This window comes from Nannospalax galili, unplaced genomic scaffold (genome assembly GCF_000622305.1).
Source record: "Nannospalax galili isolate Female #2095 unplaced genomic scaffold, S.galili_v1.0 scaffold186, whole genome shotgun sequence".
Classification (NCBI taxonomy): domain Eukaryota; kingdom Metazoa; phylum Chordata; class Mammalia; order Rodentia; family Spalacidae; genus Nannospalax; species Nannospalax galili.
In genome coordinates this window covers 71,419-77,437 of record NW_008358774.1, presented here as the reverse complement: position 1 = coordinate 77,437, position 6,019 = coordinate 71,419, and positions in this window count along the sequence as shown.

Sequence of the window (6,019 nt, the reverse complement as noted above, 5' to 3'; positions counted from 1 at the left end):
TCAGCTTTCAATAAATTATGTTTTTCTATTTTAACTTAATTTATGTGAGTTTCATACAACTTATTTTAATGGTATTTATATCCCCTCCTCTATCTTCACACAACTTTCTAGCGATTAGTATATTAAAACGTCTATAGAGACAAATTTGTGTCCTCAAATAAACTTTGGTGTGGATCTATTTACTGGAGCCTCGTTAACCTAACAATAGTCTCACCCTTAAAATAGACTTATTGCTTTCCCATAGGAACTGTTTTCCAATAGTTCCCCAGGTAGTGTTGGGGCTTCTTACGCACTCTAGAAGAGTCTGGCTATAGTTAGTATATTAAAACGTCTATAGAGACAAATTTGTGTCCTCAAATAAACTTTGGTGTGGATCTATTTACTGGAGCCTCGTTAACCTAACAATAGTCTCACCCTTAAAATAGACTTATTGCTTTCCCATAGGAACTGTTTTCCAATAGTTCCCCAGGTAGTGTTGGGGCTTCTTACGCACTCTAGAAGAGTCTGGCTATAGGAGAGTTTCTATTAAGAAATTGAGTTCACCTTTGTGTGATGCATATATATTTAGGATTGTACTATCTTCTGGTTTTATTTTTCCTTTAATGAGTATAAAGTGACTTCCTATATATTCTGACTAGTTTTTAAGTCTATTAAGTCCTATTTTATCATGTTAGAGTATCATATCTAGATCTGTCTGTTTCTAATTTCTGTTTGCTCATAACTTTTTCCATCTTTTGACCTTAAGGTGGTGTCAATTATTGATGGTGAGGTGTGTTTCTTGGAGTTAGGAAATCAGTGATTGTGTTTTCTAATCATATCAGTTAGTTTGTGTCTTTTTATTGGGGAGTTGAGAGCATTGACAATGAAAGTTAGTCTCCAAATATTTACTAATTCTGGTTACATTGTTGTAGTATTTTTTTCCTTAGAGCCTTTGGGTTAACTGTTCCAGGATAATTTATGTATTCCTTTTTGTTTTCTTCAACTTTTATTTTTTAGTATTTTTAACTGAATTTTTGTGTATTTCTTACAAAATATCTTAATTAACTTTATACCTCCTTTCCCATCAGCACCCTCCCAAAGCCAGCCCCACCAGATTTCATATATTCTGTTATTTATGTTAAGGCCCATCAAATCAAGTTAGTGTGCCCAAATGTCCTTCAGTGCATGTTAATCCACTAGGGTTTAGTCAGCCTATCTAGAGTCATGCCCTTAAAGAAGATCAGCTCTCTCTAATCCAGCAGTAATCAGTCACCCAAAGTTCTTCAGCTAAGATTCAGGCCTGTTGCTCATTTCCCCAGCTCTATGCTGGGTCTTAGAATGCTTGAGTTTGCATGGGTCTTGTGCATGCTGACACCATTGCTGTAGATTTAAATGAACTATGTCCCAGGAGATTGTAAGACTCTGGTTCCATATGGAACTCCCATTCTTTATGCTGCCATGAGTGTTTAATGTTCTCTTCAGACCAAAGTATTCCATCAGATATTCTCTGTAGAACTGGTTTTGTGGACATAAAATCTTTAATTTTGTTTTTTATCATAGAGTGTTCTTTTTCCTCTGGTTACAACTGATTTTTTGACTAGGAATAATAATCTGGTTTAGGGTGTGTGATGTATGTTCTTTTATGAATTATAGAACATGGTTCTAATCCATTCTGGCTTCATAATCTCCATTGAAAAGTCCTGTGTTATTCTGATGGGCCTGCTTGTATGCATGATTTGATCTTCTTCTCTCACAGCCTTCAATATCTTTTCTTTGCTCTACATGTTTTCTATGTTTTCTATGCCTTGTCCAGGCTTTCTTGCTCCTCTGCTATGCCTATTTTTCATGGGTTTGTTTTTTCTACAGTGTCCTAGATGTCTTGCCTATTCTAGTCCTAGTATTTCTAAATTTGTCACTTTCTTTGTTTGATGAACCCATTTCTCCAACCTTGTCTTTAATAACAGATGTTCTCTGTTCCATTCCCTCTACTTCCTTTTTGCTCCTTAGCACTAAGATTTTTTTATTATGAACATTTTTATTGACTATTTTGAATGTCATACATTGTATTTTGATTGTATTTGGATCCCCTCCTGTCTCTTCCTTTATCTGCAAAACCCTTGCTATTGTCCAATTTCATGTACTGTAATTATATATATATGCATATATATATATGCCTAAATAGTCAAATCCATGTCTATAAATGTTGCTTGGTGTGGATCTATACACTGGAGCCTGTTTAACCTACCAAGAATCTCACCTTTAAAAAGGGACTGATACACCCCTTCCCAGCATCCATTATTTTCCGATAGTCCCTAAGGTTGGGTTGAAGTTTCTTACCCACTTCTCCACATCTGTGCTGGGTTTCTGTCTTGTTTGGGCTTGGGTGGCACCTGTGCATGCTGTCATCATTGCTGTGAGATCATACAAATAACTTCTCAGCATTCTGGAATACTCTGTTTGCTTGTGTTTATCTAATATCTCTGGCACTTATAATCTTTCTGCCCACTTTTCTATAATTAACCCTTGAAACTTGGTAGTCAGTCACTTGATATAGTTATCCAGTCCAGTGTAATCAATCTATAGTTTCTCATTCTCAGCATGTTGACCAGTTAGACACCATAAGCTAGTAAAGTAAATACCCAATACCAGAGAACGGATATCCATTTTGAAGCTATCGACCAGTGGTTCCTTAGACCCACAAAGAATATGAACCATTGCCCCTGAAGTTGTTTACCCACTAGAGTTGACAATAAGATCCTGTTGCTGAAGACTACATATGTGAACTGTAAGAGGGGAAAAGCATAAATCAAGCTGCTACTGACATCACAGCTTCATCTCTACTAGGTAGCTTTCATAGTGCTAGAATGTGCTATGAATGCTGTTGGAAGAAAAAACTAGTAATCATTAACCTCACTAGCTGTGACTCCTACCTACTTCATGGAAAGGTATGACCTTTCCTTTAACAGTGGTATAAATATTATGTGAGGAAACAATTGGTCTTCAATTGGATTTAAGATCCACTTCATAAAACAGAGTCCGTACCTGACATTGATAATCGGCTTAGGAGTATGTGGTTAGATGGGCTTCAGGTGAAAGGAGAGGGCCTAATCCAATTATGCTGCTAAATAGATATAATATTAAAGTGACTACTAATGACTTACTGCTATATTGATTAATTCATCTTTCAGCTCTCAACAGAGAGTCTTCCTTCAGCAGCAGATTGTGATTAACATAAATTCCTCTAAGATTTTTGTTTGAGTTCCTGGGTTTATCAATTTTATGTCAGTTTGGCATTTCTTAAAAGATTCTCTTTACTGAAATTTAATTTCATGTTTTAAGTTGTTTTAGTTATTTCATTAAACTGTGTTTCTGTTTCAAAGTCTTCATTCAATCACTTTTTCATAGACTCTGATTTGCTTCATATTTATAATTGATAATTTAAAATAATTGTCCTGTATATCCACAAGTTTGTCATTTTCAGGAAATGCTATGATGGGTATATTGACTGATGGAGGGGGCCTATTATCTTGGTTAGTCATGTTGTTTTATTTTTTTTTAAGAAGACATGGGCATCTGGAGTTGTGTCATGGTATTTCTTAGAATAGGTAGGTGATCACATCTTTGTTGGATGTTTGTTTTTATCTTTGTTTTCTTTTCCCTCAAGCTTTCATATTATGGCTCAGCTGAGTGACACTTGGTATTCAGTTTGGGAACTACTTTATGTTAATATGAAAATGGGGTATAAGACGTGATCTCAGGGGGGTTGGAGAGATGGCTTAGTGGATAAGAACACTGGTTGTTCTTGCAGAAGACCCAGCACCCACATGGCAGCTAACAACTGTCTGTAACTCCAGTCCCAGTGTTCTGACAGCCTCTTCTGACCTCCGCGGACATTGCATGACACGGGTGCACTTACTTACATGCAGGCAATACAGGCATATACATAAAATATAAATAAAAAATAAAATAAAATAAGAAGCGGTCTCAGTTAAGCTAGGGATGATGAAGCTTCTGAATTTAGTTGCCAGGACTGATTCCATATGGCCCTAGATCAGCAGGCTGCTGTGTGGCTGCTAGGTGAATTTTTAGACAGATGGGCTTCTGGGATCTTGCCCACATGAACATACAGCAATAGGGGTACAAGGTGTTTAAGATGTACATAAAATATACAAAACTTCAATTTAAAAAATGTATACATTTTCTGGATAGAGAAGTCAAGACCCGTGTGTGCATGAGTGCATGTGTGTATGTGTGTGTGCACATGCCTGCACATGTATGTGTCTATGTGTGTCTGTGTGTATATACGTATATGTGCATTTAGTCAACAGTTTTGAGAAAATTGCTATTGTTTGTGCTTCTGGATTCATTGAGACTGGTGGTTCGTTACTGGTTTTGTTTTGTTTTCTTTACTTCTAACTAAAGTATGCATGTGTATATTTATTTACTTAGTTATATTTCTGGTTGTTTGATCAGTTTTATTCTTTTTTCTTTTGTGATATTTTGTGATTGTCAGTGATGTCTATTTTTTTTTTTTTGAGAAGTTTCAACTTGATAAAACAAGATAAAACTACATTATATTTTTGGTTTTCATGGACTTCATTTGTTTTTAACCTGAGTTGTGCTCTGAGATGCCTGGATCTGTAATTTAGTTCAATTTCACAATTTTAATCTAACAGTGAAAAAACTTCAGCTTTTTCCATCTTCCTTCCCCTTTCAAGATTGTCTTATACATATAGTAAGATACATAATATTGTCCAGTAACATTTGGGCTTTGTTTTCCCCATATACACTTTTCCCTCTTCCTTTTCAGTGTTTTACATTTGTTTGAAACAATCTTTGGAAAGTTGTCTTCCAGTTCAATGAATGCTCTCTGTATTATGCTAAACATAGTAACAAGCTGTACAAAGCCAATATGTTTCTGTGTTTTACCTCTAGAACTTCCACTTAGTTTACTTCTTACAAACCATATTTAGAATTGTCCCTTCGATATTTCATATATTGTACCTTTGATATTAGAATCACCAACAAACCAATTATTGTTCTGATACACAGAGAAAGGAATTACAGAAATAATTCTAAATATAGAACATTCCAAGGAATGATGCGTTAATTTACTTTACACTCTTAAATCTTCTTTTTAAATGTGGTGATTAGGGGCTGGAGAGAAGGCTCAGTGGTTAAGAACACTTGCTGTTCTTTGAGAATACCTGAGTCCATTCTCATCACCCACGGTAACTTTTGTAACTCCAATTCCAGGGGAATCCAACAACCTCTTCTGACCTATTTGTGCTTTGCATGACATGGGTGCACTTACACACATGCAGGTAAAACATGCATACACATAAAATTGAAGAAAAAATAATAAATAAAATACAAATAATTAATTTGATGATCAATGTTACTAAATATAAATCTAGAAAAAGACTAAATATTTTGGGATGTAAGCATGAAAAGTGAAAATAACTGAGCTAATGTGTATTTAGATGCCCCAATCACTAAATAGCTACATATACTCAGTATATTGTCCAAAATGGAACATGAAATAGAGAAATTAAATAGCATTGTACTCTCATTCACTTGTCCCAACATTGAAACACTGTGCTTTGTATTTGTAATTTTATTTCATTAAGAACCATAGGAATACTTTGATTATGTTTCCGCAAGCACATTCAAGAGTTTAGGGTGATTGGCAGGTATGGCAGCTCAAATGAAAATATTGCACACTTTACAGAGTGCTTATTTGAACAGTGCTTAAAAAATAGGTCTAGCCTAAATTTGGTTGAAGTTGAAGTTTATTGTCAATTCATTTATTGTTATGGATATATTGAAATGATAAAATCTTCATTTTCATCATCACAACCTTTGTCATCATCATAATTTTAAATAACATATTTTACAAACCTTAAAATGAAAAAGAATAATCTATTTCCAATTTATAAACTTTCACTGATGGAACTATATACCACTTACTAGTGAAAGGTATTTGGAAAAGGACTTTCTATGGAGTCATCTTGATTTTACCTATCAGAGGATTAACTTT